The following is a 14,781-nucleotide window of genomic DNA, read 5'->3' as shown; positions in this document are numbered from 1 at the left end:
ATGATGGCATGAAGTAAACATCAGCATAAACAGGTCCCTCATGGTCACTCGCTGCGAGTAGGGTTCGAACCTACGCGGGGAAACCCCATTGGATTTCGAGTCCAACTCCTTAACCACTCGGACATCAAAGCTTTCTTTCCTGATGAAAGTCTTTCTAAATTGCGCATGCTGAATCACTTTGAAAGTCTTCAGGCAAAGTTTCAGGAAATCAATGATGGCATGACGTAAACATCAGCATAAACAAATCCCTCACGGTCAATCGCTGCGATTAGGGTTCGAACCTACGCGGGGAAACCCCATTGGATTTCAAGTCCAACTCCTTAACCACTCGGACATCGCAGCTTTCATTCTGGGTGAAAGTATTTCTAAATTGCGCTTGCTGAATCACTTTGAAAGTCTTCAGGCAAAGTTTCAGGAAATCAATGATGGCATGACGTAAACATCAGCATAAACAAATCCCTCACGGTCAATCGCTGCGAGTAGGGTTCGAACCTACGCAGGGAAACCCCATTGGATTTCAAGTCCAACTCCTTAACCACTCGGACATCGCAGCTTTCATTCTGGGTGAAAGTCTTTCTAAATTACGAATGCTGAATCACTTTGAAAGTGTTCAACGAAAGTGTCAGGAAATCAATGATGGCATGACGTAAACATCAGCATAAACAGGTCAGTCATGGTCACTCGCTGCGTTTAGGGTTCGAACCTACGCGGGGAAACCCCATTGGATTTCGAGTCCAACGCCTTAACCTCTTGGCCATCGCAGCATGTGTTTATGGAGAATTCCTATCTGGATTCTGTAAACTGGGTCACTTGGAAAACCTTCAACAAAAGGCCTGTAAATCAATGATGGCATGACGTAAATATCAGCATAAACAAGTCCCTCATGAGGCATCGCTGCGAGTAGGGTTCGAACCTACGCGGGGAGACCCCATTGGATTTCAAGTCCAACTCCTTAACCACTCGGACATCACAGCTTTCATTCCTGGTGAAAGTCTTTCTAAATTGCGCATGCTGATTCACTTTGAAAGTCTTCAGGCAAAGTTTCAGGAAATCAATGATGGCATGACGTAAACATCAGCATAAACAAGTCTCTCATGAGCCATCGCTGCGAGTAGGGTTCGAACCTACGCGGGGAGACCCCATTGGATTTCAAGTCCAACTCCTTAACCACTCGGACATCGCAGCTTTCATTCTTGGTGAAAGTCTTTCTAAATTACGAATGCTGAATCACTTTGAAAGTCTTCAACGAAAGTGTCAGGAAATCAATGATGGCATGACGTAAACATCAGCATAAACAGGTCCCTCATGGTCACTCGCTGCGAGTAGGGTTCGAACCTACGCGGGGAAACCCCATTGGATTTCGAGTCCAACGCCTTAACCTCTCGGCCATCGCAGCTTGTGTTTCAGCAGAATTCCTTTCTGAATTCTGTAAACTGGGTCACTTGGAAAGCCTTCAACAAAAGGCCTGTAAATCAATGATGGCATGACGTAAACATCAGCATAAACAAGTCCCTCATGAGGCATGGCTGCGAGTTGGGTTCGAACCTACGCGGGGAAACCCCGTCGGATTTCAAGTCCAACTCCATAACCACTCGGACATCAAAGCTTTCTTTCCTGGTGAAAGTCTTTCTAAATTGCGCATGCTGAATCACTTTGAAAGTCTTCAGGCAAAGTTTCAGGAAATCAATGATGGCATGACGTAAACATCAGCATAAACAAGTCCCTCATGAGCCATCGCTGCGAGTAGGGTTCGAACCTACGCGGGGAGACCCCATTGGATTTCAAGTCCAACTCCTTAACCACTCGGACATCGCAGCTTTAATTCTTAGTGAAAGTCTTTCTAAATTACGAATGCTGAATCACTTTGAAAGTCTTCAACGAAAGTGTCAGGAAATCAATGATGGCATGAAGTAAACATCAGCATAAACAGGTCCCTCATGGTCACTCGCTGCGAGTAGGGTTCGAACCTACGCGGGGAAACCCCATTGGATTTCGAGTCCAACGCCTTAACCTCTCGGCCATCGCAGCTTGTGTTTAAGGAGAATTCCTTTCTGAATTCTGTAAACTGGGTCACTTGGAAAGCCTTCAAGAAAAGATCTGTAAATCAATGATGGCATGACGTAAACATCAGCATAAACAAGTCCCTCATGAGGCATCGCTGCGAGTAGGGTTCGAACCTACACGGGGAGACCCCATTGGATTTCAAGTCCAACTCCTTAACCACTCAGACATCACAGCTTTCGTTCCTGGTGAAAGTCTTTCTAAATTGCGCATGCTGAGTCACTTTGAAAGTCTTCAGGCAAAGTTTCAGGAAATCAATGATGGCATGACGTAAACATCAGCATAAACAAGTCCCTCATGAGCCATCGCTGCGAGTAGGGTTCGAACCTACGCGGGGAGACCCCATTGGATTTCGAGTCCAACGCCTTAACCTCTCGGCCATCGCAGCATGTGTTTATGGAGAATTCCTATCTGGATTCTGTAAACTGGGTCACTTGGAAAGCCTTCAACAACTTGTCTGTAAATCAATTGTGGCATGACGTAACCATCAGCATAAACAAATCCCTCACGGTCAATCGCTGCGAGTAGGGTTCGAACCTACGCGGGGTAACCCCATTGGATTTCAAGTCCAACTCCTTAACCACTCGGACATCACACTTTCGTTCCTGGTGAAAGTCTTTCTAAATTGCGCTTGCTGAATCACTTTGAAAGTCTTCAGGCAAAGTTTCAGGAAATCAATGATGGCATGACGTAAACATCAGCATAAACAAATCCCTCACGGTCAATCGCTGCGAGTAGGGTTCGAACCTACGCAGGGAAACCCCATTGGATTTCAAGTCCAACTCCTTAACCACTCGGACATCGCAGCTTTCATTCTGGGTGAAAGTCTTTCTAAATTACGAATGCTGAATCACTTTGAAAGTGTTCAACGAAAGTGTCAGGAAATCAATGATGGCATGACGTAAACATCAGCATAAACAGGTCCGTCATGGTCACTCGCTGCGTTTAGGGTTCGAACCTACGCGGGGAAACCTCATTGGATTTCGAGTCCAACGCCTTAACCTCTTGGCCATCGCAGCATGTGTTTATGGAGAATTCCTATCTGGATTCTGTAAACTGGGTCACTTGGAAAGCCTTCAACAAAAGGCCTGTAAATCAATGATGGCATGATGTAAATATCAGCATAAACAAGTCCCTCATGAGGCATCGCTGCGAGTAGGGTTCGAACCTACGCGGGGAGACCCCATTGGATTTCAAGTCCAACTCCTTAACCACTCGGACATCACAGCTTTCATTCCTTGTGAAAGTCTTTCTAAATTGCGCATGCTGAATCACTTTGAAAGTCTTCAGGCAAAGTTTCAGGAAATCAATGATGGCATGACGTAAACATCAGCATAAACAAGTCCCTCATGAGCCATCGCTGCGAGTAGGGTTCGAACCTACGCGGGGAGACCCCATTGGATTTCAAGTCCAACTCCTTAACCACTCGGACATCGCAGCTTTCATTCTTGGTGAAAGTCTTTCTAAATTACGAATGCTGAATCACTTTGAAAGTCTTCAACGAAAGTGTCAGGAAATCAATGATGGCATGACGTAAACATCAGCACAAACAGGTCCCTCATGGTCACTCGCTGCAAGTAGGGTTCGAACCTACGCGGGGAAACCCCATTGGATTTCGAGTCCAACGCCTTAACCTCTCGGCCATCGCAGCTTGTGTTTAAGGAGAATTCCTTTCTTAATTCTGTAAACTGGGTCACTTGGAAAGCCTTCAACAAAAGGTCTGTAAATCAATGATGGCATGACGTAAACATCAGCATAAACAAGTCCCTCATGAGCCATCGCTGCGAGTAGGGTTCGAACCTACGCGGGGAGACCCCATTGGATTTCAAGTCCAACTCCTTAACCACTCGGACATCGCAGCTTTCATTCTTGGTGAAAGTCTTTCTAAATTACGAATGCTGAATCACTTTGAAAGTCTTCAACGAAAGTGTCAGGAAATCAATGATGGCATGACGTAAACATCAGCATAAACAGGTCCCTCATGGTCACTCGCTGCGAGTAGGGTTCGAACCTACGCGGGGAAACCCCATTGGATTTCGAGTCCAACGCCTTAACCTCTCGGCCATCGCAGCTTGTGTTTAAGCAGAATTCCTTTCTGAATTCGGTAAACTGGGTCACATGGAAAGCCTTCAACAAAAGGCCTGTAAATCAATAATGGCATGACGTAATCATCAGCATAAACAAGTGCCTCATGAGGCATCGCTGCGAGTAGGGTTCGAACCTACGCGGGGAGACCCCATTGGATTTCAAGTCCAACTCCTTAACCACTCGGACATCACAGCTTTCGTTCCTGGTGAAAGTCTTTCTAAATTGCGCATGCTGAATCACTTTGAAAGTCTTCAGGCAAAGTTTCAGGAAATCAATGATGGCATGACGTAAACATCAGCATAAACAAGTCCCTCATGAGCCATCGCTGCGAGTAGGGTTCGAACCTACGCGGGGAGACCCCATTGGATTTCGAGTCCAACGCCTTAACCTCTCGGCCATCGCAGCATGTGTTTATGGAGAATTCCTATCTGGATTCTGTAAACTGGGTCAATTGGAAAGCCTTCAACAACTTGTCTGTAAATCAATTGTGGCATGACGTAAACATCAGCATAAACAGGTCCCTCATGGTCAATCGCTGCGAGTAGGGTTCGAACCTAAGCTGGGAAACCGCATTGGATTTCGAGTCCAACGCCTTAACCTCTCGGCCATCGCAGCTTGTGTTTAAGGAGAATTCCTTTCTGAATTCTGTAAACTGGGTCACTTGGAAAGCCTTCAACAAAAGATCTGTAAATCAATGATGGCATGACGTAAACATCAGCATAAACAAGTCCCTCATGAGCCATCGCTGCGAGTAGGGTTTGAACCTACGCGGGGAGACCCCATTGGATTTCGAGTCCAACGCCTTAACCTCTCGGCCATCGCAGCATGTGTTTATGGAGAATTCCTATCTGGATTCTGTAAACTGGGTCACTTGGAAAGCCTTCAACAACTTGTCTGTAAATCAATTGTGGCATGACGTAACCATCAGCATAAACAAATCCCTCACGGTCAATCGCTGCGAGTAGGGTTCGAACCTACGCGGGGTAACCCCATTGGATTTGAAGTCCAACTCCTTAACCACTCGGACATCACAGCTTTCGTTCCTGTTGAAAGTCTTTCTAAATTGCGCATGCTGAATCACTTTGAAAGTCTTCAGGCAAAGTTTCAGGAAATCAATGATGGCATGACGTAAACATCAGCATAAACAAGTCCCTCATGAGCCATCGCTGCGAGTAGGGTTCGAACCTACGCGGGGAGACCCCATTGGATTTCGAGTCCAACGCCTTAACCTCTCGGCCATCGCAGCATGTGTTTATGGAGAATTCCTATCTGGATTCTGTAAACTGTGTCACTTGGAAAGCCTTCAAAAACTTGTCTGTAAATCAATTGTGGCATGACGTAAACATCAGCATAAGCAAATCCCTCACGGTCAATCGCTGCGAGTAGGGTTCGAACCTAAGCGGGGAAACCCCATTGGATTTCAAGTCCAACTCCTTAACCACTCGGACATCACATCTTTCTTTCCTGGTGAAAGTCTTTCTAAATTGCGCATGCTGAATCACTTTGAAAGTCTTCAGGGAAAGTTTCAGGAAATCAATGATGGCATGACGTAAACATCAGCATAAACAAATCCCTCACGGTCAATCGCTGCGAGTAGGGTTCGAACCTACGCGGGGAAACCCCATTGGATTTCAAGTCCAACTCCTTAACCACTCGGACATCGCAGGTTTCATTCTGGGTGAAAGTCTTTCTAAATTACGAATGCTGAATCACTTTGAAAGTCTTCAACTAAAGTGTCAGGAAATCAATGATGGCATGACGTAAACATCAGCATAAACAGGTCCCTCATGGTCACTCGCTGCGAGTAGGGTTCGAACCTACGCGGGGAAACCCCATTGGATTTCGAGTCCAACGCCTTAACCTCTCGGCCATCGCACCTTGTGTTTAAGGAGAATTCCTTTCTTAATTCTGTAAACTGGGTCACTTGGAAAGCCTTCAACAAAAGGTCTGTAAATCAATGATGGCATGACGTTAACATCAGCATAAACAAGTCCCACATGAGCCATCGCTGCGAGTAGGGTTCGAACCTACGCGGGGAGACCCCATTGGATTTCAAGTCCAACTCCTTAACCACTCGGACATCGCAGCTTTCATTCTTGGTGAAAGTCTTTCTAAATTACGAATGCTGAATCACTTTGAAAGTCTTCACCGAAAGTGTCAGGAAATCAATGATGGCATGACGTAAACATCAGCATAAACAGGTCCCTCATGGTCACTCGCTGCGAGTAGGGATCGAACCTACGCGGGGAAACCCCATTGGATTTCGAGTCCAACGCCTTAACCTCTCGGCCATCGCAGCTTGTGTTTAAGGAGAATTCCTTTCTTAATTCTGTAAACTGGGTCACTTGGAAAGCCTTCAACAAAAGGTCTGTAAATCAATGATGGCATGACGTAAACATCAGCATAAACAAGTCCCTCATGAGCCATCGCTGCGAGTAGGGTTCGAACCTACGCGGGGAGACCCCATTGGATTTCAAGTCCAACTCCTTAACCACTCGGACATCGCAGCTTTCATTCTTGGTGAAAGTCTTTCTAAATTACGAATGCTGAATCACTTTGAAAGTCTTAAAAAAAAAAGTGTCAGGAAATCAATGATGGCATGACGTAAACATCAGCATAAACAGGTCCCTCATGGTCACTCGCTGCGAGTAGGGTTCGAACCTACGCGGGGAAACCCCATTGGATTTCGAGTCCAACGCCTTAACCTCTCGGCCATCGCAGCTTGTGTTTAAGGAGAATTCCTTTCTTAATTCTGTAAACTGGGTCACTTGGAAAGCCTTCAACAAAAGGTCTGTAAATCAATGATGGCATGACGTTAACATCAGCATGAACAAGTCCCTCATGAGCCATCGCTGCGAGTAGGGTTCGAACCTACGCGGGGAGACCCCATTGGATTTCAAGTCCAACTCCTTAACCACTCGGACATCGCAGCTTTCATTCTTGGTGAAAGTCTTTCTAAATTACGAATGCTGAATCACTTTGAAAGTCTTCAACGAAAGTGTCAGGAAATCAATGATGGCATGACGTAAACATCAGCATAAACAGGTCCCTCATGGTCACTCGCTGCGAGTAGGGATCGAACCTACGCGGGGAAACCCCATTGGATTTCGAGTCCAACGCCTTAACCTCTCGGCCATCGCAGCTTGTGTTTAAGGAGAATTCCTTTCTTAATTCTGTAAACTGGGTCACTTGGAAAGCCTTCAACAAAAGGTCTGTAAATCAATGATGGCATGACGTAAACATCAGCATAAACAAGTCCCTCATGAGCCATCGCTGCGAGTAGGGTTCGAACCTACGCGGGGAGACCCCATTGGATTTCAAGTCCAACTCCTTAACCACTCGGACATCGCAGCTTTCATTCTTGGTGAAAGTCTTTCTAAATTACGAATGCTGAATCACTTTGAAAGTCTTCAAAAAAAAAGTGTCAGGAAATCAATGATGGCATGACGTAAACATCAGCATAAACAGGTCCCTCATGGTCACTCGCTGCGAGTAGGGTTCGAACCTACGCGGGGAAACCCCATTGGATTTCGAGTCCAACGCCTTAACCTCTCGGCCATCGCAGCTTGTGTTTAAGCAGAATTCCTTTCTGAATTCTGTAAACTGGGTCACATGGAAAGCCTTCAACAAAAGGCCTGTAAATCAATGATGGCATGACGTAATCATCAGCATAAACAAGTGCCTCATGAGGCATCGCTGCGAGTAGGGTTCGAACCTACGCGGGGAGACCCCATTGGATTTCAAGTCCAACTCCTTAACCACTCGGACATCACAGCTTTCGTTCCTGGTGAAAGTCTTTCTAAATTGCGCATGCTGAATCACTTTGAAAGTCTTCAGGCAAAGTTTCAGGAAATCAATGATGGCATGACGTAAACATCAGCATAAAGAAGTCCCTCATGAGCCATCGCTGCGAGTAGGGTTCGAACCTACGCGGGGAGACCCCATTGGATTTCGAGTCCAACGCCTTAACCTCTCGGCCATCGCAGCATGTGTTTATGGAGAATTCCTATCTGGATTCTGTAAACTGGGTCACTTGGAAAGCCTTCAACAACTTGTCTGTAAATCAATTGTGGCATGACGTAACCATCAGCATAAACAAATCCCTCACGGTCAATCGCTGCGAGTAGGGTTCGAACCTAAGCGGGGAAACCCCATTGGATTTCAAGTCCAACTCCTTAACCACTCGGACATCACAGCTTTCGTTCCTGGTGAAAGTCTTTCTAAATTGCGCATGCTGAATCACTTTGAAAGTCTTCAGGCAAAGTTTCAGGAAATCAATGATGGCATGACGTAAACATCAGCATAAACAAGTCCCTCATGAGCCATCGCTGCGAGTAGGGTTCGAACCTACGCGGGGAGACCCCATTGGATTTCGAGTCCAACGCCTTAACCTCTCGGCCATCGCAGCATGTGTTTATGGAGAATTCCTATCTGGATTCTGTAAACTGGGTCACTTGGAAAGCCTTCAACAACTTGTCTGTAAATCAATTGTGGCATGACGTAACCATCAGCATAAACAAATCCCTCACGGTCAATCGCTGCGAGTAGGGTTCGAACCTAAGCGGGGAAACCCCATTGGATTTCAAGTCCAACTCCTTAACCACTCGGACATCACAGCTTTCGTTCCTGGTGAAAGTCTTTCTAAATTGCGCATGCTGAATCACTTTGAAAGTCTTCAGGCAAAGTTTCAGGAAATCAATGATGGCATGACGTAAACATCAGCATAAACAAGTCCCTCATGAGCCATCGCTGCGAGTAGGGTTCGAACCTACGCGGGGAGACCCCATTGGATTTCGAGTCCAACGCCTTAACCTCTCGGCCATCGCAGCATGTGTTTATGGAGAATTCCTATCTGGATTCTGTAAACTGGGTCACTTGGAAAGCCTTCAACAACTTTTCTGTAAATCAATTGTGGCATGACGTAACCATCAGCATAAACAAATCCCTCACGGTCAATCGCTGCGAGTAGGGTTCGAACCTAAGCGGGGAAACCCCATTGGATTTCAAGTCCAACTCCTTAACCACTCGGACATCACAGCTTTCGTTCCTGGTGAAAGTCTTTCTAAATTGCGCATGCTGAATCACTTTGAAAGTCTTCAGGCAAAGTTTCAGGAAATCAATGATGGCATGACGTAAACATCAGCATGAACAAAGCCCTCACGGTCAATCGCTGCGAGTAGGGTTCGAACCTACGCGGGGAAACCCCATTGGATTTCAAGTCCAACTCCTTAACCACTCGGACATCGCAGCTTTCTTTCTGGGTGAAAGTCTTTCTAAATTACGAATGCTGAATCACTTTGAAAGTCTTCAACGAAAGTGTCAGGAAATCAATGATGGCATGACGTCAACATCAGCATAAACACGTCCCTTATGGTCACTCGCTGCGAGTAGGGTTCGAACCTACGCGGGGAAACCCCATTGGATTTCGAGTCCAACGCCTTAACCTCTCGGCCATCGCAGCTTGTGTTTAAGGAGAATTCCTTTCTTAATTCTGTAAACTGGGTCACTTGGAAAGCCTTCAACAAAAGGTCTGTAAATCAATGATGGCATGACGTAAACATCAGCATAAACAAGTCCCTCATGAGCCATCGCTGCGAGTAGGGTTCGAACCTACGCGGGGAGACCCCATTGGATTTCAAGTCCAACTCCTTAACCACTCGGACATCGCAGCTTTCATTCTTGGTGAAAGTCTTTCTAAATTACAAATGCTGAATCACTTTGAAAGTCTTCAACGAAAGTGTCAGGAAATCAATGATGGCATGACGTAAACATCAGCATAAACAGGTCCCTCATGGTCACTCGCTGCGAGTAGGGTTCGAACCTACGCGGGGAAACCCCATTGGATTTCGAGTCCAACGCCTTAACCACTCGGACATCACAGCTTTCGTTCCTGGTGAAAGTCTTTCTAAATTGCGCATGCTGAATCACTTTGAAAGTCTTCAGGCAAAGTTTCAGGAAATCAATGATGGCATGACGTAAACATTAGCATAAACAAGTCCCTCATGAGCCATCGCTGCGAGTAGGGTTCGAACCTACGCGGGGAGACCCCATTGGATTTCGAGTCCAACGCCTTAACCTCTCGGCCATCGCAGCATGTGTTTATGGAGAATTCCTATCTGGATTCTGTAAACTGTGTCACTTGGAAAGCCTTCAAAAACTTGTCTGTAAATCAATTGTGGCATGACGTAAACATCAGCATAAGCAAATCCCTCACGGTCAATCGCTGCGAGTAGGGTTCGAACCTAAGCGGGGAAACCCCATTGGATTTCAAGTCCAACTCCTTAACCACTCGGACATCACATCTTTCTTTCCTGGTGAAAGTCTTTCTAAATTGCGCATGCTGAATCACTTTGAAAGTCTTCAGGGAAAGTTTCAGGAAATCAATGATGGCATGACGTAAACATCAGCATAAACAAATCCCTCACGGTCAATCGCTGCGAGTAGGGTTCGAACCTACGCGGGGAAACCCCATTGGATTTCAAGTCCAACTCCTTAACCACTCGGACATCGCAGGTTTCATTCTGGGTGAAAGTCTTTCTAAATTACGAATGCTGAATCACTTTGAAAGTCTTCAACGAAAGTGTCAGGAAATCAATGATGGCATGACGTAAACATCAGCATAAACAGGTCCCTCATGGTCACTCGCTGCGAGTAGGGTTCGAACCTACGCGGGGAAACCCCATTGGATTTCGAGTCCAACGCCTTAACCTCTCGGCCATCGCACCTTGTGTTTAAGGAGAATTCCTTTCTTAATTCTGTAAACTGGGTCACTTGGAAAGCCTTCAACAAAAGGTCTGTAAATCAATGATGGCATGACGTTAACATCAGCATAAACAAGTCCCTCATGAGCCATCGCTGCGAGTAGGGTTCGAACCTACGCGGGGAGACCCCATTGGATTTCAAGTCCAACTCCTTAACCACTCGGACATCGCAGCTTTCATTCTTGGTGAAAGTCTTTCTAAATTACGAATGCTGAATCACTTTGAAAGTCTTCACCGAAAGTGTCAGGAAATCAATGATGGCATGACGTAAACATCAGCATAAACAGGTCCCTCATGGTCACTCGCTGCGAGTAGGGATCGAACCTACGCGGGGAAACCCCATTGGATTTCGAGTCCAACGCCTTAACCTCTCGGCCATCGCAGCTTGTGTTTAAGGAGAATTCCTTTCTTAATTCTGTAAACTGGGTCACTTGGAAAGCCTTCAACAAAAGGTCTGTAAATCAATGATTGCATGACGTAAACATCAGCATAAACAAGTCCCTCATGAGCCATCGCTGCGAGTAGGGTTCGAACCTACGCGGGGAGACCCCATTGGATTTCAAGTCCAACTCCTTAACCACTCGGACATCGCAGCTTTCATTCTTGGTGAAAGTCTTTCTAAATTACGAATGCTGAATCACTTTGAAAGTCTTAAAAAAAAAAGTGTCAGGAAATCAATGATGGCATGACGTAAACATCAGCATAAACAGGTCCCTCATGGTCACTCGCTGCGAGTAGGGTTCGAACCTACGCGGGGAAACCCCATTGGATTTCGAGTCCAACGCCTTAACCTCTCGGCCATCGCAGCTTGTGTTTAAGGAGAATTCCTTTCTTAATTCTGTAAACTGGGTCACTTGGAAAGCCTTCAACAAAAGGTCTGTAAATCAATGATGGCATGACGTTAACATCAGCATAAACAAGTCCCTCATGAGCCATCGCTGCGAGTAGGGTTCGAACCTACGCGGGGAGACCCCATTGGATTTCAAGTCCAACTCCTTAACCACTCGGACATCGCAGCTTTCATTCTTGGTGAAAGTCTTTCTAAATTACGAATGCTGAATCACTTTGAAAGTCTTCAACGAAAGTGTCAGGAAATCAATGATGGCATGACGTAAACATCAGCATAAACAGGTCCCTCATGGTCACTCGCTGCGAGTAGGGATCGAACCTACGCGGGGAAACCCCATTGGATTTCGAGTCCAACGCCTTAACCTCTCGGCCATCGCAGCTTGTGTTTAAGGAGAATTCCTTTCTTAATTCTGTAAACTGGGTCACTTGGAAAGCCTTCAACAAAAGGTCTGTAAATCAATGATGGCATGACGTAAACATCAGCATAAACAAGTCCCTCATGAGCCATCGCTGCGAGTAGGGTTCGAACCTACGCGGGGAGACCCCATTGGATTTCAAGTCCAACTCCTTAACCACTCGGACATCGCAGCTTTCATTCTTGGTGAAAGTCTTTCTAAATTACGAATGCTGAATCACTTTGAAAGTCTTCAAAAAAAAAGTGTCAGGAAATCAATGATGGCATGACGTAAACATCAGCATAAACAGGTCCCTCATGGTCACTCGCTGCGAGTAGGGTTCGAACCTACGCGGGGAAACCCCATTGGATTTCGAGTCCAACGCCTTAACCTCTCGGCCATCGCAGCTTGTGTTTAAGCAGAATTCCTTTCTGAATTCTGTAAACTGGGTCACATGGAAAGCCTTCAACAAAAGGCCTGTAAATCAATGATGGCATGACGTAATCATCAGCATAAACAAGTGCCTCATGAGGCATCGCTGCGAGTAGGGTTCGAACCTACGCGGGGAGACCCCATTGGATTTCAAGTCCAACTCCTTAACCACTCGGACATCACAGCTTTCGTTCCTGGTGAAAGTCTTTCTAAATTGCGCATGCTGAATCACTTTGAAAGTCTTCAGGCAAAGTTTCAGGAAATCAATGATGGCATGACGTAAACATCAGCATAAAGAAGTCCCTCATGAGCCATCGCTGCGAGTAGGGTTCGAACCTACGCGGGGAGACCCCATTGGATTTCGAGTCCAACGCCTTAACCTCTCGGCCATCGCAGCATGTGTTTATGGAGAATTCCTATCTGGATTCTGTAAACTGGGTCACTTGGAAAGCCTTCAACAACTTGTCTGTAAATCAATTGTGGCATGACGTAACCATCAGCATAAACAAATCCCTCACGGTCAATCGCTGCGAGTAGGGTTCGAACCTAAGCGGGGAAACCCCATTGGATTTCAAGTCCAACTCCTTAACCACTCGGACATCACAGCTTTCGTTCCTGGTGAAAGTCTTTCTAAATTGCGCATGCTGAATCACTTTGAAAGTCTTCAGGCAAAGTTTCAGGAAATCAATGATGGCATGACGTAAACATCAGCATAAACAAGTCCCTCATGAGCCATCGCTGCGAGTAGGGTTCGAACCTACGCGGGGAGACCCCATTGGATTTCGAGTCCAACGCCTTAACCTCTCGGCCATCGCAGCATGTGTTTATGGAGAATTCCTATCTGGATTCTGTAAACTGGGTCACTTGGAAAGCCTTCAACAACTTTTCTGTAAATCAATTGTGGCATGACGTAACCATCAGCATAAACAAATCCCTCACGGTCAATCGCTGCGAGTAGGGTTCGAACCTAAGCGGGGAAACCCCATTGGATTTCAAGTCCAACTCCTTAACCACTCGGACATCACAGCTTTCGTTCCTGGTGAAAGTCTTTCTAAATTGCGCATGCTGAATCACTTTGAAAGTCTTCAGGCAAAGTTTCAGGAAATCAATGATGGCATGACGTAAACATCAGCATGAACAAAGCCCTCACGGTCAATCGCTGCGAGTAGGGTTCGAACCTACGCGGGGAAACCCCATTGGATTTCAAGTCCAACTCCTTAACCACTCGGACATCGCAGCTTTCATTCTGGGTGAAAGTCTTTCTAAATTACGAATGCTGAATCACTTTGAAAGTCTTCAACGAAAGTGTCAGGAAATCAATGATGGCATGACGTCAACATCAGCATAAACACGTCCCTTATGGTCACTCGCTGCGAGTAGGGTTCGAACCTACGCGGGGAAACCCCATTGGATTTCGAGTCCAACGCCTTAACCTCTCGGCCATCGCAGCTTGTGTTTAAGGAGAATTCCTTTCTTAATTCTGTAAACTGGGTCACTTGGAAAGCCTTCAACAAAAGGTCTGTAAATCAATGATGGCATGACGTAAACATCAGCATAAACAAGTCCCTCATGAGCCATCGCTGCGAGTAGGGTTCGAACCTACGCGGGGAGACCCCATTGGATTTCAAGTCCAACTCCTTAACCACTCGGACATCGCAGCTTTCATTCTTGGTGAAAGTCTTTCTAAATTACAAATGCTGAATCACTTTGAAAGTCTTCAACGAAAGTGTCAGGAAATCAATGATGGCATGACGTAAACATCAGCATAAACAGGTCCCTCATGGTCACTCGCTGCGAGTAGGGTTCGAACCTACGCGGGGAAACACCATTGGATTTCGAGTCCAACGCCTTAACCACTCGGACATCACAGCTTTCGTTCCTGGTGAAAGTCTTTCTAAATTGCGCATGCTGAATCACTTTGAAAGTCTTCAGGCAAAGTTTCAGGAAATCAATGATGGCATGACGTAAACATTAGCATAAACAAGTCCCTCATGAGCCATCGCTGCGAGTAGGGTTCGAACCTACGCGGGGAGACCCCATTGGATTTCGAGTCCAACGCCTTAACCTCTCGGCCATCGCAGCATGTGTTTATGGAGAATTCCTATCTGGATTCTGTAAACTGGATCACTTGGAAAGCCTTCAACAACATGTCAAATAAAATAAAATCAAATTTATTTGTATAGCCCTTTTTACAC

The 14,781-nt window shown here is 46.0% G+C and overlaps 68 non-coding genes across 68 annotated transcripts; all 68 read right to left on the bottom strand.

Annotated features, from left to right (window-relative positions):
- Positions 1-49: 49 nt before the first annotated feature.
- Positions 50-131, bottom strand: trnas-cga (transfer RNA serine (anticodon CGA)). Its single transcript has one exon. It is a non-coding gene; the product is annotated as a tRNA-Ser (tRNA).
- A 129-nt stretch (positions 132-260) lies between these two features.
- Positions 261-342, bottom strand: trnas-uga (transfer RNA serine (anticodon UGA)). The gene has a single exon. It is a non-coding gene; the product is annotated as a tRNA-Ser (tRNA).
- Positions 343-471: 129 nt separating this feature from the next.
- Positions 472-553, bottom strand: trnas-uga (transfer RNA serine (anticodon UGA)). The gene has a single exon. It is a non-coding gene; the product is annotated as a tRNA-Ser (tRNA).
- A 129-nt stretch (positions 554-682) lies between these two features.
- Positions 683-764, bottom strand: trnas-cga (transfer RNA serine (anticodon CGA)). Its single transcript has one exon. It is a non-coding gene; the product is annotated as a tRNA-Ser (tRNA).
- A 128-nt stretch (positions 765-892) lies between these two features.
- On the bottom strand, positions 893-974 carry trnas-uga (transfer RNA serine (anticodon UGA)). Its single transcript has one exon. It is a non-coding gene; the product is annotated as a tRNA-Ser (tRNA).
- A 129-nt stretch (positions 975-1,103) lies between these two features.
- Positions 1,104-1,185, bottom strand: trnas-uga (transfer RNA serine (anticodon UGA)). Its single transcript has one exon. It is a non-coding gene; the product is annotated as a tRNA-Ser (tRNA).
- Positions 1,186-1,314: 129 nt separating this feature from the next.
- Positions 1,315-1,396, bottom strand: trnas-cga (transfer RNA serine (anticodon CGA)). The gene has a single exon. It is a non-coding gene; the product is annotated as a tRNA-Ser (tRNA).
- A 339-nt stretch (positions 1,397-1,735) lies between these two features.
- Positions 1,736-1,817, bottom strand: trnas-uga (transfer RNA serine (anticodon UGA)). Its single transcript has one exon. It is a non-coding gene; the product is annotated as a tRNA-Ser (tRNA).
- A 129-nt stretch (positions 1,818-1,946) lies between these two features.
- Positions 1,947-2,028, bottom strand: trnas-cga (transfer RNA serine (anticodon CGA)). The gene has a single exon. It is a non-coding gene; the product is annotated as a tRNA-Ser (tRNA).
- Positions 2,029-2,156: 128 nt separating this feature from the next.
- Positions 2,157-2,238, bottom strand: trnas-uga (transfer RNA serine (anticodon UGA)). The gene has a single exon. It is a non-coding gene; the product is annotated as a tRNA-Ser (tRNA).
- Positions 2,239-2,367: 129 nt separating this feature from the next.
- On the bottom strand, positions 2,368-2,449 carry trnas-cga (transfer RNA serine (anticodon CGA)). Its single transcript has one exon. It is a non-coding gene; the product is annotated as a tRNA-Ser (tRNA).
- A 128-nt stretch (positions 2,450-2,577) lies between these two features.
- Positions 2,578-2,658, bottom strand: trnas-uga (transfer RNA serine (anticodon UGA)). The gene has a single exon. It is a non-coding gene; the product is annotated as a tRNA-Ser (tRNA).
- A 129-nt stretch (positions 2,659-2,787) lies between these two features.
- On the bottom strand, positions 2,788-2,869 carry trnas-uga (transfer RNA serine (anticodon UGA)). Its single transcript has one exon. It is a non-coding gene; the product is annotated as a tRNA-Ser (tRNA).
- Positions 2,870-2,998: 129 nt separating this feature from the next.
- trnas-cga (transfer RNA serine (anticodon CGA)) lies at positions 2,999-3,080 on the bottom strand. The gene has a single exon. It is a non-coding gene; the product is annotated as a tRNA-Ser (tRNA).
- A 128-nt stretch (positions 3,081-3,208) lies between these two features.
- trnas-uga (transfer RNA serine (anticodon UGA)) lies at positions 3,209-3,290 on the bottom strand. Its single transcript has one exon. It is a non-coding gene; the product is annotated as a tRNA-Ser (tRNA).
- Positions 3,291-3,419: 129 nt separating this feature from the next.
- Positions 3,420-3,501, bottom strand: trnas-uga (transfer RNA serine (anticodon UGA)). Its single transcript has one exon. It is a non-coding gene; the product is annotated as a tRNA-Ser (tRNA).
- Positions 3,502-3,630: 129 nt separating this feature from the next.
- trnas-cga (transfer RNA serine (anticodon CGA)) lies at positions 3,631-3,712 on the bottom strand. The gene has a single exon. It is a non-coding gene; the product is annotated as a tRNA-Ser (tRNA).
- Positions 3,713-3,840: 128 nt separating this feature from the next.
- On the bottom strand, positions 3,841-3,922 carry trnas-uga (transfer RNA serine (anticodon UGA)). The gene has a single exon. It is a non-coding gene; the product is annotated as a tRNA-Ser (tRNA).
- A 129-nt stretch (positions 3,923-4,051) lies between these two features.
- On the bottom strand, positions 4,052-4,133 carry trnas-cga (transfer RNA serine (anticodon CGA)). The gene has a single exon. It is a non-coding gene; the product is annotated as a tRNA-Ser (tRNA).
- A 128-nt stretch (positions 4,134-4,261) lies between these two features.
- Positions 4,262-4,343, bottom strand: trnas-uga (transfer RNA serine (anticodon UGA)). Its single transcript has one exon. It is a non-coding gene; the product is annotated as a tRNA-Ser (tRNA).
- Positions 4,344-4,472: 129 nt separating this feature from the next.
- On the bottom strand, positions 4,473-4,554 carry trnas-cga (transfer RNA serine (anticodon CGA)). The gene has a single exon. It is a non-coding gene; the product is annotated as a tRNA-Ser (tRNA).
- Positions 4,555-4,682: 128 nt separating this feature from the next.
- trnas-cga (transfer RNA serine (anticodon CGA)) lies at positions 4,683-4,764 on the bottom strand. The gene has a single exon. It is a non-coding gene; the product is annotated as a tRNA-Ser (tRNA).
- A 128-nt stretch (positions 4,765-4,892) lies between these two features.
- trnas-cga (transfer RNA serine (anticodon CGA)) lies at positions 4,893-4,974 on the bottom strand. The gene has a single exon. It is a non-coding gene; the product is annotated as a tRNA-Ser (tRNA).
- A 339-nt stretch (positions 4,975-5,313) lies between these two features.
- trnas-cga (transfer RNA serine (anticodon CGA)) lies at positions 5,314-5,395 on the bottom strand. The gene has a single exon. It is a non-coding gene; the product is annotated as a tRNA-Ser (tRNA).
- A 128-nt stretch (positions 5,396-5,523) lies between these two features.
- trnas-uga (transfer RNA serine (anticodon UGA)) lies at positions 5,524-5,605 on the bottom strand. The gene has a single exon. It is a non-coding gene; the product is annotated as a tRNA-Ser (tRNA).
- A 129-nt stretch (positions 5,606-5,734) lies between these two features.
- trnas-uga (transfer RNA serine (anticodon UGA)) lies at positions 5,735-5,816 on the bottom strand. The gene has a single exon. It is a non-coding gene; the product is annotated as a tRNA-Ser (tRNA).
- Positions 5,817-5,945: 129 nt separating this feature from the next.
- On the bottom strand, positions 5,946-6,027 carry trnas-cga (transfer RNA serine (anticodon CGA)). The gene has a single exon. It is a non-coding gene; the product is annotated as a tRNA-Ser (tRNA).
- Positions 6,028-6,155: 128 nt separating this feature from the next.
- Positions 6,156-6,237, bottom strand: trnas-uga (transfer RNA serine (anticodon UGA)). Its single transcript has one exon. It is a non-coding gene; the product is annotated as a tRNA-Ser (tRNA).
- Positions 6,238-6,366: 129 nt separating this feature from the next.
- Positions 6,367-6,448, bottom strand: trnas-cga (transfer RNA serine (anticodon CGA)). The gene has a single exon. It is a non-coding gene; the product is annotated as a tRNA-Ser (tRNA).
- Positions 6,449-6,576: 128 nt separating this feature from the next.
- trnas-uga (transfer RNA serine (anticodon UGA)) lies at positions 6,577-6,658 on the bottom strand. Its single transcript has one exon. It is a non-coding gene; the product is annotated as a tRNA-Ser (tRNA).
- Positions 6,659-6,789: 131 nt separating this feature from the next.
- trnas-cga (transfer RNA serine (anticodon CGA)) lies at positions 6,790-6,871 on the bottom strand. The gene has a single exon. It is a non-coding gene; the product is annotated as a tRNA-Ser (tRNA).
- A 128-nt stretch (positions 6,872-6,999) lies between these two features.
- Positions 7,000-7,081, bottom strand: trnas-uga (transfer RNA serine (anticodon UGA)). Its single transcript has one exon. It is a non-coding gene; the product is annotated as a tRNA-Ser (tRNA).
- A 129-nt stretch (positions 7,082-7,210) lies between these two features.
- trnas-cga (transfer RNA serine (anticodon CGA)) lies at positions 7,211-7,292 on the bottom strand. Its single transcript has one exon. It is a non-coding gene; the product is annotated as a tRNA-Ser (tRNA).
- A 128-nt stretch (positions 7,293-7,420) lies between these two features.
- trnas-uga (transfer RNA serine (anticodon UGA)) lies at positions 7,421-7,502 on the bottom strand. Its single transcript has one exon. It is a non-coding gene; the product is annotated as a tRNA-Ser (tRNA).
- A 131-nt stretch (positions 7,503-7,633) lies between these two features.
- On the bottom strand, positions 7,634-7,715 carry trnas-cga (transfer RNA serine (anticodon CGA)). Its single transcript has one exon. It is a non-coding gene; the product is annotated as a tRNA-Ser (tRNA).
- A 128-nt stretch (positions 7,716-7,843) lies between these two features.
- Positions 7,844-7,925, bottom strand: trnas-uga (transfer RNA serine (anticodon UGA)). Its single transcript has one exon. It is a non-coding gene; the product is annotated as a tRNA-Ser (tRNA).
- A 129-nt stretch (positions 7,926-8,054) lies between these two features.
- On the bottom strand, positions 8,055-8,136 carry trnas-cga (transfer RNA serine (anticodon CGA)). Its single transcript has one exon. It is a non-coding gene; the product is annotated as a tRNA-Ser (tRNA).
- Positions 8,137-8,264: 128 nt separating this feature from the next.
- Positions 8,265-8,346, bottom strand: trnas-uga (transfer RNA serine (anticodon UGA)). Its single transcript has one exon. It is a non-coding gene; the product is annotated as a tRNA-Ser (tRNA).
- Positions 8,347-8,475: 129 nt separating this feature from the next.
- trnas-cga (transfer RNA serine (anticodon CGA)) lies at positions 8,476-8,557 on the bottom strand. The gene has a single exon. It is a non-coding gene; the product is annotated as a tRNA-Ser (tRNA).
- Positions 8,558-8,685: 128 nt separating this feature from the next.
- Positions 8,686-8,767, bottom strand: trnas-uga (transfer RNA serine (anticodon UGA)). The gene has a single exon. It is a non-coding gene; the product is annotated as a tRNA-Ser (tRNA).
- A 129-nt stretch (positions 8,768-8,896) lies between these two features.
- On the bottom strand, positions 8,897-8,978 carry trnas-cga (transfer RNA serine (anticodon CGA)). Its single transcript has one exon. It is a non-coding gene; the product is annotated as a tRNA-Ser (tRNA).
- A 128-nt stretch (positions 8,979-9,106) lies between these two features.
- Positions 9,107-9,188, bottom strand: trnas-uga (transfer RNA serine (anticodon UGA)). Its single transcript has one exon. It is a non-coding gene; the product is annotated as a tRNA-Ser (tRNA).
- Positions 9,189-9,317: 129 nt separating this feature from the next.
- trnas-uga (transfer RNA serine (anticodon UGA)) lies at positions 9,318-9,399 on the bottom strand. The gene has a single exon. It is a non-coding gene; the product is annotated as a tRNA-Ser (tRNA).
- Positions 9,400-9,528: 129 nt separating this feature from the next.
- Positions 9,529-9,610, bottom strand: trnas-cga (transfer RNA serine (anticodon CGA)). The gene has a single exon. It is a non-coding gene; the product is annotated as a tRNA-Ser (tRNA).
- Positions 9,611-9,738: 128 nt separating this feature from the next.
- On the bottom strand, positions 9,739-9,820 carry trnas-uga (transfer RNA serine (anticodon UGA)). The gene has a single exon. It is a non-coding gene; the product is annotated as a tRNA-Ser (tRNA).
- A 129-nt stretch (positions 9,821-9,949) lies between these two features.
- Positions 9,950-10,031, bottom strand: trnas-cga (transfer RNA serine (anticodon CGA)). Its single transcript has one exon. It is a non-coding gene; the product is annotated as a tRNA-Ser (tRNA).
- Positions 10,032-10,160: 129 nt separating this feature from the next.
- Positions 10,161-10,242, bottom strand: trnas-cga (transfer RNA serine (anticodon CGA)). Its single transcript has one exon. It is a non-coding gene; the product is annotated as a tRNA-Ser (tRNA).
- Positions 10,243-10,370: 128 nt separating this feature from the next.
- Positions 10,371-10,452, bottom strand: trnas-uga (transfer RNA serine (anticodon UGA)). Its single transcript has one exon. It is a non-coding gene; the product is annotated as a tRNA-Ser (tRNA).
- Positions 10,453-10,581: 129 nt separating this feature from the next.
- trnas-uga (transfer RNA serine (anticodon UGA)) lies at positions 10,582-10,663 on the bottom strand. Its single transcript has one exon. It is a non-coding gene; the product is annotated as a tRNA-Ser (tRNA).
- A 129-nt stretch (positions 10,664-10,792) lies between these two features.
- Positions 10,793-10,874, bottom strand: trnas-cga (transfer RNA serine (anticodon CGA)). The gene has a single exon. It is a non-coding gene; the product is annotated as a tRNA-Ser (tRNA).
- A 128-nt stretch (positions 10,875-11,002) lies between these two features.
- On the bottom strand, positions 11,003-11,084 carry trnas-uga (transfer RNA serine (anticodon UGA)). Its single transcript has one exon. It is a non-coding gene; the product is annotated as a tRNA-Ser (tRNA).
- Positions 11,085-11,213: 129 nt separating this feature from the next.
- trnas-cga (transfer RNA serine (anticodon CGA)) lies at positions 11,214-11,295 on the bottom strand. Its single transcript has one exon. It is a non-coding gene; the product is annotated as a tRNA-Ser (tRNA).
- A 128-nt stretch (positions 11,296-11,423) lies between these two features.
- trnas-uga (transfer RNA serine (anticodon UGA)) lies at positions 11,424-11,505 on the bottom strand. The gene has a single exon. It is a non-coding gene; the product is annotated as a tRNA-Ser (tRNA).
- A 131-nt stretch (positions 11,506-11,636) lies between these two features.
- On the bottom strand, positions 11,637-11,718 carry trnas-cga (transfer RNA serine (anticodon CGA)). The gene has a single exon. It is a non-coding gene; the product is annotated as a tRNA-Ser (tRNA).
- A 128-nt stretch (positions 11,719-11,846) lies between these two features.
- Positions 11,847-11,928, bottom strand: trnas-uga (transfer RNA serine (anticodon UGA)). The gene has a single exon. It is a non-coding gene; the product is annotated as a tRNA-Ser (tRNA).
- A 129-nt stretch (positions 11,929-12,057) lies between these two features.
- trnas-cga (transfer RNA serine (anticodon CGA)) lies at positions 12,058-12,139 on the bottom strand. The gene has a single exon. It is a non-coding gene; the product is annotated as a tRNA-Ser (tRNA).
- Positions 12,140-12,267: 128 nt separating this feature from the next.
- Positions 12,268-12,349, bottom strand: trnas-uga (transfer RNA serine (anticodon UGA)). The gene has a single exon. It is a non-coding gene; the product is annotated as a tRNA-Ser (tRNA).
- A 131-nt stretch (positions 12,350-12,480) lies between these two features.
- trnas-cga (transfer RNA serine (anticodon CGA)) lies at positions 12,481-12,562 on the bottom strand. The gene has a single exon. It is a non-coding gene; the product is annotated as a tRNA-Ser (tRNA).
- Positions 12,563-12,690: 128 nt separating this feature from the next.
- Positions 12,691-12,772, bottom strand: trnas-uga (transfer RNA serine (anticodon UGA)). The gene has a single exon. It is a non-coding gene; the product is annotated as a tRNA-Ser (tRNA).
- Positions 12,773-12,901: 129 nt separating this feature from the next.
- On the bottom strand, positions 12,902-12,983 carry trnas-cga (transfer RNA serine (anticodon CGA)). Its single transcript has one exon. It is a non-coding gene; the product is annotated as a tRNA-Ser (tRNA).
- Positions 12,984-13,111: 128 nt separating this feature from the next.
- trnas-uga (transfer RNA serine (anticodon UGA)) lies at positions 13,112-13,193 on the bottom strand. Its single transcript has one exon. It is a non-coding gene; the product is annotated as a tRNA-Ser (tRNA).
- A 129-nt stretch (positions 13,194-13,322) lies between these two features.
- Positions 13,323-13,404, bottom strand: trnas-cga (transfer RNA serine (anticodon CGA)). The gene has a single exon. It is a non-coding gene; the product is annotated as a tRNA-Ser (tRNA).
- A 128-nt stretch (positions 13,405-13,532) lies between these two features.
- Positions 13,533-13,614, bottom strand: trnas-uga (transfer RNA serine (anticodon UGA)). The gene has a single exon. It is a non-coding gene; the product is annotated as a tRNA-Ser (tRNA).
- Positions 13,615-13,743: 129 nt separating this feature from the next.
- On the bottom strand, positions 13,744-13,825 carry trnas-uga (transfer RNA serine (anticodon UGA)). Its single transcript has one exon. It is a non-coding gene; the product is annotated as a tRNA-Ser (tRNA).
- A 129-nt stretch (positions 13,826-13,954) lies between these two features.
- Positions 13,955-14,036, bottom strand: trnas-cga (transfer RNA serine (anticodon CGA)). The gene has a single exon. It is a non-coding gene; the product is annotated as a tRNA-Ser (tRNA).
- A 128-nt stretch (positions 14,037-14,164) lies between these two features.
- trnas-uga (transfer RNA serine (anticodon UGA)) lies at positions 14,165-14,246 on the bottom strand. The gene has a single exon. It is a non-coding gene; the product is annotated as a tRNA-Ser (tRNA).
- A 129-nt stretch (positions 14,247-14,375) lies between these two features.
- Positions 14,376-14,457, bottom strand: trnas-cga (transfer RNA serine (anticodon CGA)). The gene has a single exon. It is a non-coding gene; the product is annotated as a tRNA-Ser (tRNA).
- Positions 14,458-14,586: 129 nt separating this feature from the next.
- Positions 14,587-14,668, bottom strand: trnas-cga (transfer RNA serine (anticodon CGA)). The gene has a single exon. It is a non-coding gene; the product is annotated as a tRNA-Ser (tRNA).
- Between the last annotated feature and the right edge of the window lie 113 nt (positions 14,669-14,781).

The sequence above is a fragment of the Osmerus eperlanus genome, chromosome 16 (genome assembly GCF_963692335.1).
Source record: "Osmerus eperlanus chromosome 16, fOsmEpe2.1, whole genome shotgun sequence".
NCBI lineage: Eukaryota > Metazoa > Chordata > Actinopteri > Osmeriformes > Osmeridae > Osmerus > Osmerus eperlanus.
Note: the sequence above shows the minus strand (reverse complement) of the source record. Positions and strands in the feature narration are given on the sequence as shown.